Below are 15973 nucleotides of genomic sequence, written 5' to 3'. Positions count from 1 at the left end.
CAATCAGTCGTCATCTGCACACAATTTTGTTAAATTAACTTCTTGACTAATTTCGGCAAATTAATTTGCCCCCCTCAGGAGACAATATAATTAAGCTTACATCGGAAAGCAATCTTCAAGCGAACTGTGGCCGACAGAGTCCTACAAATAATGTGTACAGAATGAAAATTTAGTGATTGCTAGAGTTGGATCACAACTAACAGCAGGTTAATAACAACAAGTGTACAGTAAGAAACAGATTATAAACGTACCTTCGTTAAAATATTTTTACATAGTGCTGTCAAGCAGTTAAAAAGTAACGCAACAAATACGAGGATATGGTGACAAAAAGATCTTCGCATCGTAAGTAAAATATTAAAAAACCACGAGACATGTAATGATTAGCAGCAATAAACTGATAGTTTGGCTACAAAACATTTCTCTTACATAAGAAGAAGGGAGTGCTAGTGTGTCTAAAAGCTTACGAAGACTAAGCAAAGTCAGGGGGGGCTCTTGTTTATTACGTAAGTCACCATTGAGACCTTATGTCGCGTGCTAATCAGGTGTATGAATTTTTAAACAATTTGTGTAACTCCTGCACTCGGAAATAGTTGATTTTGGCTGACAATTCGTCCTTATCATTACCCTCGTTTTTGTTTGTTTTCGTGTTCTGTTGTAAAACTGCTTATTGTTGGTTGCAGGTCATGTTTAATTTCTTTCCTAAATTTTGTATTTTAAATTTCATTTCTTCCAGTGATCTTGTATTTCCATTCTTTGTTTTTTTATGTCTTGCCTAAGTGACTTACCATTTTCTTTCTGTGATTTCTTATATTCTTTCTGTGATTTGTCAGTTTTCTTGCTGAATTCATCTTACGCTTCTTTAAGGATCTGACGAATTGATTCTAGAGAATTTGTCGGATTCGCGCATTTTGGTTCTATATAACTGTTCACTGTAGGTGATGTCGGCTGTGTTCCTTCAAATGACATTGACGAAAAACCTTATTATGATGTGTCTCTTACTAGGTGAAAAATTCAGCAACATTGTGGCAACTTTTGTAAGCTTTCTGTAGACTGTGATGACTTATCACCGACCGACTCGACTTCAGAATTGGCGCCCTCATTACCCATCGTTCGTCCTTTCCATTATTGCTCGCTAAATTGGTTAATAACTGTCAAAAAAACTCTTGGTTTGTGACAGCTTTGTCAATATGTAAAACTACCGACGTTTAGGTCACTGTTAGAAGTGACTTTCTTCAGGGCGTTTTAATTTCTTTTCTTGGTTCATTAAAAAAAAACCTGAAGAAGGTCACTATTAACAGTGACCGGAACGTCGGTAGTTTTTCGTATTGAAAATGCTGTCACAAACTAAGAAAAATTTTACTAACTGTCACACTGGCCGCGGAATTCTACACTTATGGTTAATCATTGTGGAACCACGCAATTCCCTGTAGCCTCATGTAAAATATTGGTAGTTACTAATTGCTCAAGGTGAGTTATATCTTCCCGTACCGACCATCTATTTCGTAAAACCCTCTGTTGTCTTGTGCTACGACGGGCTTTCGTTTTTTTTCTGTTGTGCCAAACATGACGAAATACTATTTCTTGGAAAAACAAAACTGCTGCAGTGATCAAACAAACAAAAAGAACTGTACTGTCGTGCACTCAAATACTCAATAATAAATGAAATCCGCACAGATACTGCACTATTATGGTAATTGTATACGTAATAAAGTAATCGATAATCGTGACAAGACCCAAAATTTCGCAAATTCAAAACAAAATTTTGAATGAACTGCCTGAAAAAGAAGCACAAGACTGGTAAAATTAACACAGCGTTTTTTTTCTTTTTTGCTTTGGATGAATCCAACACTATATGGCTATGTATTACAAATCGAATCAACGAACTATAATAGCAGAAAAGGTCGACGTATGTAAGTTCCTGACTACGTGTTTCTGTATGAAACTTAACCCAACTTTAACTCCCAATCTATAAAAAGACTATGTACTACCAAAACTATCTACCCTCAAATTGGTATCTAACTTAAACTCGGATGCTAACCTTTGACTAACCAGAACCTAATTTGAACTGAACTTTTACTGGTATGAATACAACTTATCTTTATATTAAATGCGCAGCTTAAGTAAAACATTTCAAATAACTTACGGGTTTGCTGCCGGTTGACGTCACCGACCACTGCCGATATTGCGACAGCAGCACACCCTGACATTCTCAAGGCACAACTGCAAGGAGGAAGCAATGTGCAAGGGAATTTAATACCTCGGTTCACAGAGGAGAAATAAGGAAGGTACCACACATAGAACAAGTAACCGCAGAATCCACACACAACCAAAGATAACCAACATCAGAAATATCGATAGTGACTATTAATCAGCAGGTGAGATAGCACTAGTTCTGCCCCTCTGTTTTTTGATGAGAGACAGAGCCGGATTCCAAGCACCATTTAAACAAAATCCACCATCTCTGTTTATAAGGTTGCTTGATAGTTTGATTTCAACAGCTTCCTTAATACCACTATCCCAATAGCTGGACGTGCAAGCCAGAATCTCTGTACTGTTGTATTCCATAGGATGACCGGTGTCAAGGCAATGTTCTGCAGTAGCGGATTTGCTCGGCTGTTGTAAGCGTGTGTGACGCTTATGTTCAATACACCGGTCTTCCACAGTCCTGGTTGACAAATATGTGACATGCCACAACTGCAAGGAATGCGATAGACACCAGACTTACGCAAACCAATATCGTCTTCTACGGACGCCAACAGGGCCTTAATCTTACAAGGTGGTCGAAAAACACATTTCACGTCATATTTACGCAAAATACGGTCAATTCTGTTGGAAATGCTTCCTGCGTAAGGCAAAAAGGCCGTAGACTTAGGTGCCACTTCGTTGCTATCGTCACTCACCCGTTGACAGAAGGCCGATAGCGCAACACACGTTTGATCTGCCTCTCACTATAACCATTCTGACGAAAGGTGACTTTGAGATGTGATAGCTCAGCTGCCAAACTAATCACAGACATGAATTTCAGTCTACGCATCATTCAAGGATAAGTAAATGACAAAAAATCTATAGCGTGTTATTTGTTTCCATTGCACAACATTGTTTTTAAAAGCAGTTACGTATCAGGTACCGGTATAATTTGTTTCTTAATTCTGGACCATTTCTGCGAGGTTAATACGAAGCTGGCTGTGAAGTGTCTCATATTTGCAACTATTGTCACATAGAATAGTTACATTAATTAGTGTGGCTCGAAAATGTTTAGTATTCCTTGTCATTCCTACCAGATTATTGAGTTTCCAGTATTTTTATTTGGAACAGCTACAGAATGATTTTGTTCAGTTTTACATATGCTGCTATTCGGAAATAATTTCAATTTGAGTAAACCACCTTAGAAAATTGCTTTAATGAATTCAGTGTTCGACAGATTAAGCAGTATAGAAAGCAAAATTTCGAGGTAAGTGCATTGTGATTAAATTAACAGCACTCTGTGACACGAATTTCAGTCAAGGATATACGAGAAACAATCTTTTCATGTTTAAGGTTCTAAAGTTCTGGAGAAACAGGGAAATAAAATATTTTTTCGGGTTTTTGATTTATTAAACATTATGTCAGGAGGTGCTGCATTTCATCGAATGATTTGAGTTTCGTGTGAGGTCAGCAAATTTTGAAGTGGATAGGAAAATTTACGAAAATAACCGGGGAAACAAATTCTTAAATTCTGAAGGAACTCCAGTTGCTTTATTTAAAACCGAAAACGTCTGCTTGTTGTTGCATATTGCCGATTTTTTACTGCAACAAACGTAGCTCCTGAGGTAAAAGACAGAATTTAAAATTACAGTTTGTATTCAAGCCTAGAAACGCGTATTTAAGGCAAATCGTCTAAATAATTCTACATCTTGAAATAACATAGGGAGTTTTGTTCAGTTACTTCACGCAATGATATAAATTTCCATACTTTCATTACAAGGCCATGTAGAAGAGGAAAGCAGGAGAATCCTTATGCGGTCTCAGTTCTAAAACTCGTAAAGTTCGTATAGCTGCAGAGTGCTTAACAGGAGCGTTCCGATACAGACCCGGCCACCAGTATGTGACGTCACAAGTGTGAGCGCAGGCCTATAGTCTAGGTGGTGTCGGCTGGAGTGCCGAGGTCGGGCGCAGCGACTTAATGCCATAACAGGCGCGTCTGCTTTCAGATGCCAGCCGATTGCACTGTCGAGATCCGTTGCTGAAGTCTTCGCCAGCGTCAGCACACATTTTGGTTGCGTTGTTGCGTTGCTGGCCTGCAGTACTCGCGAGCAGGTGAACTTTTATTCAGGCCTCTGCTTACATGCTCTATGCTTACCATGAGCTTAATCACACGAACGTGTTTGCAAGTTATATTATTCAAATGGTTCAAATGGCCCTGAGCACTATAGGACTTAACATCCGAGGTCATCAGTCCCCTAAAACGTAGAACTACTTAAACCTAACTAACCTAAGGACATCACACACATCCATACCCGAGGCAGGATTCGAACCTGCGACCGTAGCGGTCGCGCAGTTCCAGACCGAAGGGACTAGAACCGCTCGCCCACGCAGGCCGACTGTAATACACTACTGGCCATTAAAATTGCTACACCACGAAGATGACGTGGTACATACGCGAAATTTAACCGACAGGAAGAAGATGCTGTGATATGCAAATGATTAGCTTATCATAGCATTCACACAAGGTTGGCGCCGGTGGCGACACCGACAACGTGATGGCATGAGGAAAGTTCCAACCGATTTCTCATACACAATCAACAGTTGACCGGCGTTGATGCCTCGTGTAAGGAGGAGAAATGCGTACCATCACGTTTCCGACTTTGATAAAGGTCGGATTGTAGCCTATCGCGATTGCAGTTTATCGTATCGCGACATTGCTGCTCGCGTTGGTCGACATCCTATGACTGTTAGCAGAATATGGAATCGTTATGTTCGGGAGGGTAATACGGAACGCCGTGCTGGATCCCAACGGCCTCATATCAGTAGCAGTCGAGATGACAGGCATCATATTCGCATGGCTGTAATGGATCGTGCAGCCATGTCCCTATCCCTGAGTCAACAACCATCTGCACGAATAGTTCGACAACGTTTGCAGCAGCATGGACTATCAGCTCGGAGACCATGGCTGCGGTTACTCTTGACGCTGCATCGCAGACAGGAGCGCCTGTGTTGGTGTACTCAGCGACGAACCTGGGTGCACGAATGGGAAAACGTCATTTTTTCGGATGAATCCAGGTTCTGTTTACAGCATCATGATGGTCGCATCCGTATTTGGCGTGAACGCACATTGGAAGTGTGTATTCGTCATCGCCTTAGTAGCGTATCACCCGGCGTGATGGTATGGAGTGCCATTGGTTACATCTCTCGGTCACCTCTTGTTCACATTGACATCACTTTGAGCTGTGGACGTTAGATTTCAGATGTGTTACGACCCCTGGCTCTACCCTTCATTCGATCCGTGCCAAACCCTACATTTCAGCAGGATAATGCACGACCGCATGTTGCAGGTCCTGTATGGGCCTTTCTGGATACAGAAAATGTTCGACTTCTGCCCTGGCCAGCACATTCTCCAGATTTCTCACCAATTGAAACCGTCTGGTCAATGGTGGCCGAGCAACTGGCTCGTCGCAATACGCCAGTCACTACTCTTGATCACGCGGTTCGAGGCGCTTCAGTCCGGAACCGTGCTGCTGCTACCGTCGCAGGTTCGAATTCTGCCTTGGGCATGGATGTGTGTGATGTCCTTAGGTTAGTTAGGTTTAAGTAGTTCTACGTTCTAAGGGACTGATGACCTCAGATGATAAGTCCCATAGTGCTCAGAGCCATTTGATCCATTTCAACTACTCTTGATGAACTGTGGTATCGTGTTGAAACTGCATGGGCAGCTGTACCTGTACACGCCATCCAAGGTCTGTTTGACTCAATGCCCAGGCGTATCAAGGCCTTTATTACGGCAAGAGGTACTGATTTCTCTGGATCTATGCACCCGAATTGCGTGATAATGTAATCACATGTCAGTTCTAGCGTAATATATTTGTCCAATGAATACCCGTTTATCATCTGCATTTCTTCTTGGTGTAGCAATTTTAGTGGCTGGTAGTGTATTATTCGAGGACTTACCTGAAGGACCTCACACCGGATGGAACTGTCGACGAACGCGTGTGCGCGATACATTAATGCCTATTGTTTTTTCGATCATATCACTCTTGGGTAAGAAACAATTATCATGGCTACGTGAATACAGAATTAATGATTACCGTACCCTCTTGCTGCAGAACCGCCTGCTCAGTCATTGCACTCCCTCTCGTTCACACTCACCTCTCACACATCTACCTAAATATCATAGAAGTAGTAGTGGCTCCCAACAAATTAAAATCTTCTCTGTTCAGTATAATAGACCCATCTTCTCAAACTCCTTTTCTGTAACAAGAACCCAGAAGGGTCTTCTGCGAAATCTCAAGGAACTCATACACTTGCCTTTAGATCACTAGTCTCAACTTCATCTTCCCCTCCCCCTTCATCTTTCCCTCCCCCTTGTCTACAGTCTTCTATTAAAACAGTCAGCTCTTTTCACGAGTTGCGACATGTATGTAACAATGTTTCACAGCGAGCCAGGAAATGCTTATTTTGTTGTAAATCGTCAACTATCACAGAAATGATATTAACCAGGAAATGAATACCGGTCATCTATCACCATCTTCAGATAATGAGTGAATCCAGTACATGACGTTATTTGTGTCATTGTATGTATAGATGGTACAGTCACATTAATCAGCCATATCATGACGCAGCTTGTATGGCTCATTAATGTGACTGTAGCATCTATACATACAATGACACGAATTATGTAATGTACTGGATTCACTCAGGTCTGAATATAGTAACAGCTGACCGAAATTGATTGTCTCATTAATAAATAGTCAGCTCTTTCTGAATAGTTACGGTCATTTCAATCTTCCCCTGTCATTACACTTTGTGCTTATGATGATATTAAATACGGCTTCTTTTTGCCTTCTATTATCATTGTTATTGTTATTTGTATTTTTATCATTCACTGTTTTTATTTGCCCTTGTAATTATAAGTAGCCTCAGGATAATGTTTCAAATGTTCAAAACTGAATCAGAGATAATCATAGAAAATGAGAATATTTTGTGTTAGTTTTTGGTGTATAGTTAATGGTGGGGGAGAGTTTGAACGTCGTACATAAAATAATAAATATATACATTCCAGCTCATACCATTATGCAGATAATCCTTTCCATGTAAAAATACTTCAGTGAGATGAATAAATACTGTGTGATGTCATATGATTCCTACCGCAACACATATTTATATAACAGAATGAGATAATGGACGTAGGGGAAAGTTCCTGCCTTTTTTGGGGCCCCGGGATATATGAATGACACCTTGCAAAATACCTCATGTGTAGTAATGTTTACAGACCGAAGTATTCCTGAGACTATCTTCGACAGTCTTCTAATTATTTTCCCAAATTGCTCCTGCTCGCGTTGTCACTGCAGTTATATTTTTCGTATAAATTTCGTGCATATCAGAGGCCACAGCTAAAACATGTTCTTATTTCTCTCTCTTCTGCCACCTGCAGATTTGAGATGCAGTGTAGTTTTCTATTCTATGATGATTTTGGAAAACAGAATCTTTATTCTCATACGAGGGTGAGTCAAATGAAAACCTTAAATATTTTTTGAATATTATTTATTGTGCAGAAGTGGTGCAAAGCTATATCACTTTTTAACATAAACCCCCCAACGCTCAATGCAAGTCCTTCAGCGCTTATAAAGTGCATAAATTCCTTTAGAAAAAAATTCTTTTGGTAGTCCGCGCAACCACTCATGTATCGCGGGGCGTACCTCTTCATCAGGACGGAACTTCTTTCCTCCCGTTGCGTCTTTCAGTGGTCCAATTTTGGCGCAAGGTCTGGTGAGTATCGTGGATGAGGAAGACACTCAAAATGCAGGTCTGTGATTGTTGCAACTGTTGTACGGGCAGTGTGGGGCCTTGCATTGTCATGTTGCAAAAGGACACCTGCTGACAGCAATACACGTCACTTTGATTTGATTTCAGGCCACAGATGATTTTTTAGGAGATCTGTGTATGATCCACTGGTGACAGTAGTCCCTCTAGACACGTAATGCTCCAAAATGACGCCTTTTTTGTCCCAAAGGAGAGTCAGCATAACCTTCCCTGCAGACGGTTCTGTTCGAAACTTCTTTGGTTTTGGTTATGAGGAATGGCGCCATTGCTTGCTCGCTCTCTTCGTTTCCAATTGGTGGAAGTGAACCCAGGTTTCGTCCCCAGTAACGATTCTTGCAAGGAAGCCATCACCTTCTCGTTCAAAGCGCCGAAGAAGTTCTTCACAAGCATCAACACGTCGTTCTCTCATTTCATGAGCCAGCACCCGTGGCACCCATCTTGCAGACACTTTGTGAAACTGGAGCGCATCATGCACAATGTGGTGTGCTGACCCATGACTAATCTGTAAACATGCTGCAATGTCATTCAGTGTCACTCGGCGGTTTTCCTTCACTACGGCTTCAACTGCTGCAATGTTCTGTGAAGTCACAACTCGTTGAGCCTGACCTGGGCGAGGAGCATCTTCCACTGAAGTCACACCATTTGCGAACTTCCTACTCCATTCGTAGACTTGCTGCTGTGACAAACATTAATCACAGTACTGAACCTTCATTCGTCGATGAACTTCAATAGGTTTCACACCATCACTACGCAAAAACCGAATAACAGAACGCTGTTCTTCCCTGGTGCAAGTCGCAAGTGGGGCAGCCATCTTTATACTGATAATGCGTCGGTATGTGTGCATCTGCACTATGCTGTCACCTACTGACCATCCTGCACGCTGTTTGTAGCACGCTTACCAACTTACAGGATAACGAGGCGAATCTTCGATTTGCTATTACAAATAAGGTTTTCATTTGACTCACCCTCGTATTTGGAACAGATTCTCCTTTGTAACTGAACAAAAACATAGAGCAGGAAAGAAAAAATAGAAAACAACACGTCTTGACGTTAAGAAGCAGTTTCCTCGGTCAAAAACCGAGCCTTTCGGCCTGTTACGGTACCCATCCTTGCCGGGGTCTTCATCCGTCTCTTCTTCCTTGACACTTTCTTAGCCTGTAAGTGGTGTCTCGCACTCTCCATTCTTTCTAGGTGTTCGTTCTATTTCCTACTGTGATCTAGCATTGTATCATTTAGAAGAAAATGTTTTGGTTATTCTCTAATACCTTAATTCTTTAGTCTGTCTTCTACTGTGCAACATTTAATTCTTTCTATGAACTTTCTTGCTTGTGCCTGATTACGGCTTTCTTGCTTTTCGTTAGTCACTCATGTCTCGCGTACACTGAGTTGTGTGGAATCTGCAACAGTTTTGTAGTGTTTGATGTGAGCATATTTCCTAGTTTCATCTTTAAGATTTTTGTTAATTGTTTCATACAAGTGGCCGAATTTTCTAAGCTTAACTCCTTCATCTATGCTCCAGTCATATGTCACCTTACATATTCGGGAAGCGAAGTGATTATTGGAGGATTCCGTGCGAATCTAGGCTACTGCGAGCAAATTCTCGCCGTAACATCTTTCATAGAAGCGGGCTTCTAAACGAAATACAAAACCTCAGTTTCCTTCACTGATCTCACAGCAACATACGTCACCGTGCTGCTGGGTAACCTCTCTTTTAAAGTTAACACTGGAGAAACACAATTAAATCCCATACCATTAAGAATGGTCATCGAAAGACAAGTAAATCCTATACCATAAAGAGTGGTCGCCCATAGGCCTAGGCTCTGGTCCCATTTTTATTCAGCTTGTACACTAGCTACATAGTCACTACTGATCCTATAAAGTTTAGCTGACCCGACGACCTAGCTGTAGCAGCTCAAAGAAACACATTCGATGAAGGCGAACAAACACTTACTAGCAGTCAAGGGAAGCTCAACCAGTATTGCAAGAAGTTGAGACTCTTTCCGAACCCTAATATAACAGAAGTCATGTAATTCCACGTAAACAGGAGAATGGCAAACAAGGATTGAAAGTAATCTTTCGCAACAAAAAGTTACGACAAGTCGACACCCCAAATATTAAGGTGTTACTCTTGACAGAGCCTGGCATTAGGAAAACACCGGGAATTAACAGGACAGAAGCTAAAATAAGAAATAATATAGTAAGGAAACAGGCTGGTGATAGGCGGGGATCTAATGCAAATTCCTTAAGAACTACAGCACAAGTACTTGTGTATCCTGTCGCCGAACACTGTTCTCTTGTTTGGAGTAGAAGTAGCCATGTCAAGAAAATAGATACCCGACTAAATGACACGATGAGGATCCTGACAGGAACTCTTAAATCCACACCAATATCGTGGTTGTCAGTATTCGCCAATGTTGCCACTCCAAATCTCCGACGACACATGAACTGATGGAGCTCAAAAGACCCACAGACAACAATTCATGAAACATTCAACAACTTACCACGAACTCGACTCAAATCGAAAGAACCAATCCGGGTAAACAACTGCCCACTCGCCCCAGAAATATATAATCTAACAAAAAGAATCGAGAAATTAGTGCGGATCCTTCCATGGCAATAAAAATTGGGGAGAAACAGATCCGATCACCAAGTCCCCCAAAGCGAACCAAGCAAAACAAATATTGAGTTCCCTCAACCGTATCAGAATTGGCTACTGCGTGACCACAGCAACCCTATTGAATTGGGGAATGATGACCAGTATCGACTGCGGAACGTTGGAACAAGCACTGGTACACATTTTGCACGACTTCCCAAAAAGAAAATTCGTGGGTATCTGGAAAGACATTGTAGACCCAAGACTGGCAGCAGTTAACTGGCTGGAGTATTTAGGATATCCAATTATGGAGGAAAATTGACATCTCAACCGCTTTTAGCTACTGCCGGTTCTCCAGCTTTCAGTATTACATGTACGTGCATATATTGGCGGTTTGCTCGCTCTCTAAAGCAGGGCAGGCGGCAAGGTGTGGCAAATCTGACGACAGAATGTGGTCCTGGCACAGACACACGTTCAGCGCACAGCGCTGAGCATGGTGTTTCTTAGCAGAAGACCCCTACGTGTTCCCGTGTTGACCCAACTACATCGTCACTTATGATTACAGTGGGCACGGGATCATCGAGGTTGGACCACGGATCAATGGAATCGTGTGTCTGATCAGGTGAATCCCGTTTATTGTTAAAACCAGGTCGATGGTAGTGGCCAGATACGCCGTCATCCATGTGAGTGCATTCCTTCATGCCACTAGTGGCCTACCGGGACCATCCGACCGCCGTGCCATCCTCAGTGGAGGATGCGGATAGGAGGGGCGTGGGGTTAGCACACCGCTCTCCCAGTCGTTATGATGGTATTCTTGACCGAAGCCGCTACTATTAGGTCGAGTAGCTCCTCAATTGACATCACGAGGCTGAGTGCTCCCCGAAAAATGGCAACAGCGCTTGGCGGCCTGGATGGTCACCCACCCAAGTGCCGACCACGCCCGACAGCGCTTAACTTCGGTGATCTCATGGGAACCGGTGTATCCACTGCGGCAAGGCCGTTGCCCATCCAGGAGAGCGGCTGCTCGAAATATGCAGGGCGCCACGGACGCACGCAGGTGGAAGTAGTATTATGTTATGGGAGACACTCACCTGGGCTTCTATGGGACTTGTGGTAGTAATGAAGGCACCGTGGCAGATGTAGACTACATGAACATTATTAGGGACTACCTGTAGCCCCTTATGCTTGACGTCTTCCCCAAGAGCGATGGGATTTTCCAACATTATGACCGTCCATGCCACAAGACCAGTGCTGCAATGGTTTGAGGAGCATGGTAGGCAACTCATGCTGATGTGTTGCCATCAAATTCGATTTACCTGAATCCGATGAAACGCAACTGGGACGCTATTTTTTTACATTTAGGTTTTCACAAAGGCAAGCAGGAATGGACAACAACCTTCTTCCCAACTTTCAACAAGCTGTTCAATGCGTCGACAATAGGACAATGGGAATCAACTGATTTCCACCCGAAGAAATCGTGCAGCCTAGCATTCAGGTACACATCATTACTGAGCGAAACACTACGAAATGAATTAGAGAGGGTTTCGACCAGATTGGAATCCGAAGGTACCAAGTCGGGAGAATACGGAGAATGCGGCAGCACTTTCCAATCAAGGTAATGAATGGCCTCCTTGATGATGTGAGGGCGTTTTCGTATTGCCCATCAGGATGTTTTTGGTGAATAGCGTTGCTGAGTCGCTGCGTTTGTTGAACGTAAAGTTCCTCATTCACTGGTTGGTACCGATCAAACTATTCGTGGTCGATCAAGTATGTCTTTGAGATGGAAACTGTCTTCTTTGCATCAGTCAAACCAATTCTGAGCCGTCCTAAGAGGCACCGCTTCTTCGCAGTATTCACAAATTTCTCTAGCAGATTCTGAGCCTTTGGGACTTCGATTAAACACAAAAAGTGGGCAGTGTAGAAAATGCTGTTTTATGTCGATTTGACACTCCATTTTGATGACTTGCAAAGAATAAAAAGAACTTAAGCATAAAAAACTAAATGCACTGTTTTGTAGACTACATAATAGTTATTATAAAGTAATCTAGACCTTTAGCTGTTTACAGGCGTTGATAAATATCAACTCGGACAGTTGAAAATGTGTGCCCCGACCGGGACTCGAACCCGGGATCACCTGATTACATGGCACACGATCTTACGACTTTTTTTTTAAATCTCATTTTGTTCGTCATTGGCCGCTGTATTTGTTTGGGGCGGATGTACCATGAGTTTGCCAAAGTCCATCGTTGATCCATTCACTCAGTTTTTTATTACAGAGGGCAACTAACCCTCTGACCGGCTGCCTGATCCACCGAGGACACAGAGGATAGAGCGACTGCAGGAATTGATCTCTGCCATACTCCCCTTGAGATCCTTGTTTCCAGTTTACTGTCCACACACTACATTTGAAGTGCCCTTGCCCACTACACTCATTACTCGCGGCAGCCAGTCTACTGATTCCCATAAGAGTTTGAGCAACACTGAAGAAGATCATTGGCCGGTAGCTCTTATCTATATGAAGACATGTTCGAAAGAACAGATACTATTTTCTTATAGATAAGGCTTACCGGCCAATGATGTTATTCAGTGTGGAAGCACTCACATTGCTCAAACTCTTACGGAAATCATTAGACTGAATGCCGCGAGTAATGAATGTAGTGGGCAAGGGCACTACAAATTTAGTGTGTGGACAGAAAGTTGGAAAGTATGGGAGCGTGCCAGAGATCAGTCCCTTCGGTCGCTCTATCCTCTGTGTCCTCGGTGGCTCAGTCGGACAGCCGGCTCTCAGCCGTGTTGTGAAGCGTGCGCGGGGCCGTTGTTTACTCGTAAACAGATCACCTCTTTCTTATAGAAAGGCCACGATTAAAGTACGCACGACCTAAGGCATATGAAGTAGAGCGCTCCCTGCGTGAAGTAATGCACGTGGATCCACAGGAAATTATCGGTATACATCTTTCGATCGTCTCCAGCACAGTTTACCTGAAACTTGTCGATGAAGCAGCGTACGAACGACTTCTTCGGCGTTCCACCGATGGATATCGTTTCCACCCCTCGGACGGCCATGTGGGTGTAGTGACTGCAGATCATGCAGGACTCGGCGTTCAAAACATACGAATCTTCGAGCTGCCGTTTGAAGTTCCAGCCATGCTTGTCGTGAACGCACTGCGGCCTTACTGGGAAGTACTAAGTCACGTGGAAGAAAAGTGGCATACGTTCGAGACGTGGAGTGCGTCAGGTGCGAATCGAACCGCGTAAACACATCCCATCGTACGTGACTTTTGGTGGCTGTCGCGCAATCGTCATTTATGACGGTCAGCCGCGGACTTGTTGAGGGTGCGGGCAGGAAGGGCATGTACTCTCTGAATCCCTGCAGCACCGCCTCGTCTACATGCCACGTGCAGACACGACGCCTACATCGCAACCGACAACGCTGCCTATTACATACGTTGAGGCAGCGAGGACGCGGACGTTATTCCGTTCCAGTTGTCGACTTCCGCGGGCCCAGTTTCCGCGCCCACGACGACGCAGCCTCCATTGGAACCGCCGCTGTGCTCGACAGCAGCGACTACGTCTGCACCCCAGCCCTGTGAGGAAGGAGAACACCAGCGCATCGATTCGAGCTCGGACACGGAGATGGGGGAGGTGCCTGTTGTTTGTCGGGATCCACAGGACGCGGACACGCGTTTCCGCAAGCAGAAGTCGCCCAAGCGACGAAAGACGAGGAGGCTGTCTGCAGGATATGGTTCGCGACATGGTGACACGTTGCAGGAGGGTGAAGAAAATCCATCTGCGGCCAGGGCTGTGGACCTCACACAAATGGTGCCTGGTTCACTGTATCAACGTCCGCCCAAGGACAAAGCCAAGTTGACGGTGATCAGCTCACCGACGAGCCCCCTGGCGATTTTGCGGCTAAGGCATCGGAAGATGGAACTAACGTACCACACCTCCATGGGCGTCCTCAATGGAGATGGAAAGAATGATATCAGACTCGAGTGACAACCAGATGCACGCGGCCGGCGGATCGTCGGACGGACATCTTGTCTCAGCCGATCAATAATACATATGGTGCGGCTGACATGGAAGATCGGACGGACGACGTGGCGCATACTGGCTTAAACGACTGCAGGATACGTCATCGTACTGCCAAATGACCCGGGTGTATCGCATAGGTACAGTCAATGTGAACGGCATTAGTTCCACGATCAAAATTCAGCTGTTAAAGGACATATTTCGGGCGGCGGACATTGATATCATGTTTCTTCAAGAGGTACGGCCTGATCTGCGCCTGGATGTTTATGGATACGCGTCTTACGTCAGCCCAACTTCCGACGGTGGTGGTGGTACGGCCATACTACTACGCGATAGCATCGTACCAACGGATATTCAATTTTTGCCATCAGCGACAGGCATTGCGCTCACCATCGGCGCAGTCCGCCTTTTGAATCTGTATGCCCCTTCTGGTACTCCTTGTTGTTGTTGTGGTCTTCAGTCCTGAGACTGGTTTGATGCAGCTCTCCATGCTACTCTATCCTGTGCAAGCTTTTTCATCTCCCAGTACCTATTGCAACCTACATCCTTCTGAATCTGCTTAGTGTATTCATCTCTTGGTCTCCCTCTACGATTTTTACCCTCCACGCTGCCCTCCAACACTAAATTGGTGATCCCTTGATGCCTCAGAACATGTCCTACCAACCGATCCCTTCTTCTGGTCAAGTTGTGCCACAAACTTCTCTTCTCCCCAATCCTATTCAATACTTCCTCATTAGTTATGTGATCTACCCATCTAATCTTCAGAATTCTTCTGTAGCACCACATTTCGAAAGCTTCTATTCTCTTCTTGTCCAAACTATTTATCGTCCATGTTTCACTTCCATACATGGCTACACTCCATACAAATACTTTCAGAAATGACTTCCTGACACTTAAATCAATACTGGATGTTAACAAATTTCTCTTCTTCAGAAACGCCTTCCTTGCCACTGCCAGCCTACACTTTACATCCTCTCTACTTCGACCATCATCAGTTATTTTGCTCCCCAAATAGCAAAACTCCTTTACTACTTTAAGTGCCTCATTTCCTAATCTAATTCCCTCAGCATCACCCGACTTAATTAGACTACATTCCATTATCCTTGTTTTGCTTTTGTTGATGTTCATCTTATATCCTCCTTTCAAGACACTGTCCATTCCATTCAACTGCTCTTCCAAGTCCTTTGCTGTCTCTGACAGAATTACAATGTCATCGGCGAACCTCAAAGTTTTTATTTCTTCTCCATGAATTTTAATACCTACCCCGAATTTTTCTTTTGTTTCCTTTACTGCTTGCTCAATATACAGATTGAACAACATCGGGGAGAGGCTACA

General features: G+C 43.7%; 1 protein-coding gene and 1 pseudogene across 1 annotated transcript in view; one reads left to right on the top strand and one right to left on the bottom strand.

Moving 5' to 3' along the window:
• The window catches only part of LOC124607046, a 69541-nt gene that overhangs the window by 10987 nt on the left and 42581 nt on the right, over window positions 1-15973 (top strand). The gene's annotated exons all lie outside the window — the stretch shown is intronic.
• Window positions 11497-11614, bottom strand: LOC124607958 (annotated as a pseudogene).

The sequence above is a fragment of the Schistocerca americana genome, chromosome 3, assembly GCF_021461395.2.
Source record: "Schistocerca americana isolate TAMUIC-IGC-003095 chromosome 3, iqSchAmer2.1, whole genome shotgun sequence".
Lineage (NCBI taxonomy): Eukaryota > Metazoa > Arthropoda > Insecta > Orthoptera > Acrididae > Schistocerca > Schistocerca americana.
The sequence above is the reverse complement of the archived record's forward strand: the minus strand, read 5'-3'. Positions and strand labels throughout refer to the sequence as shown.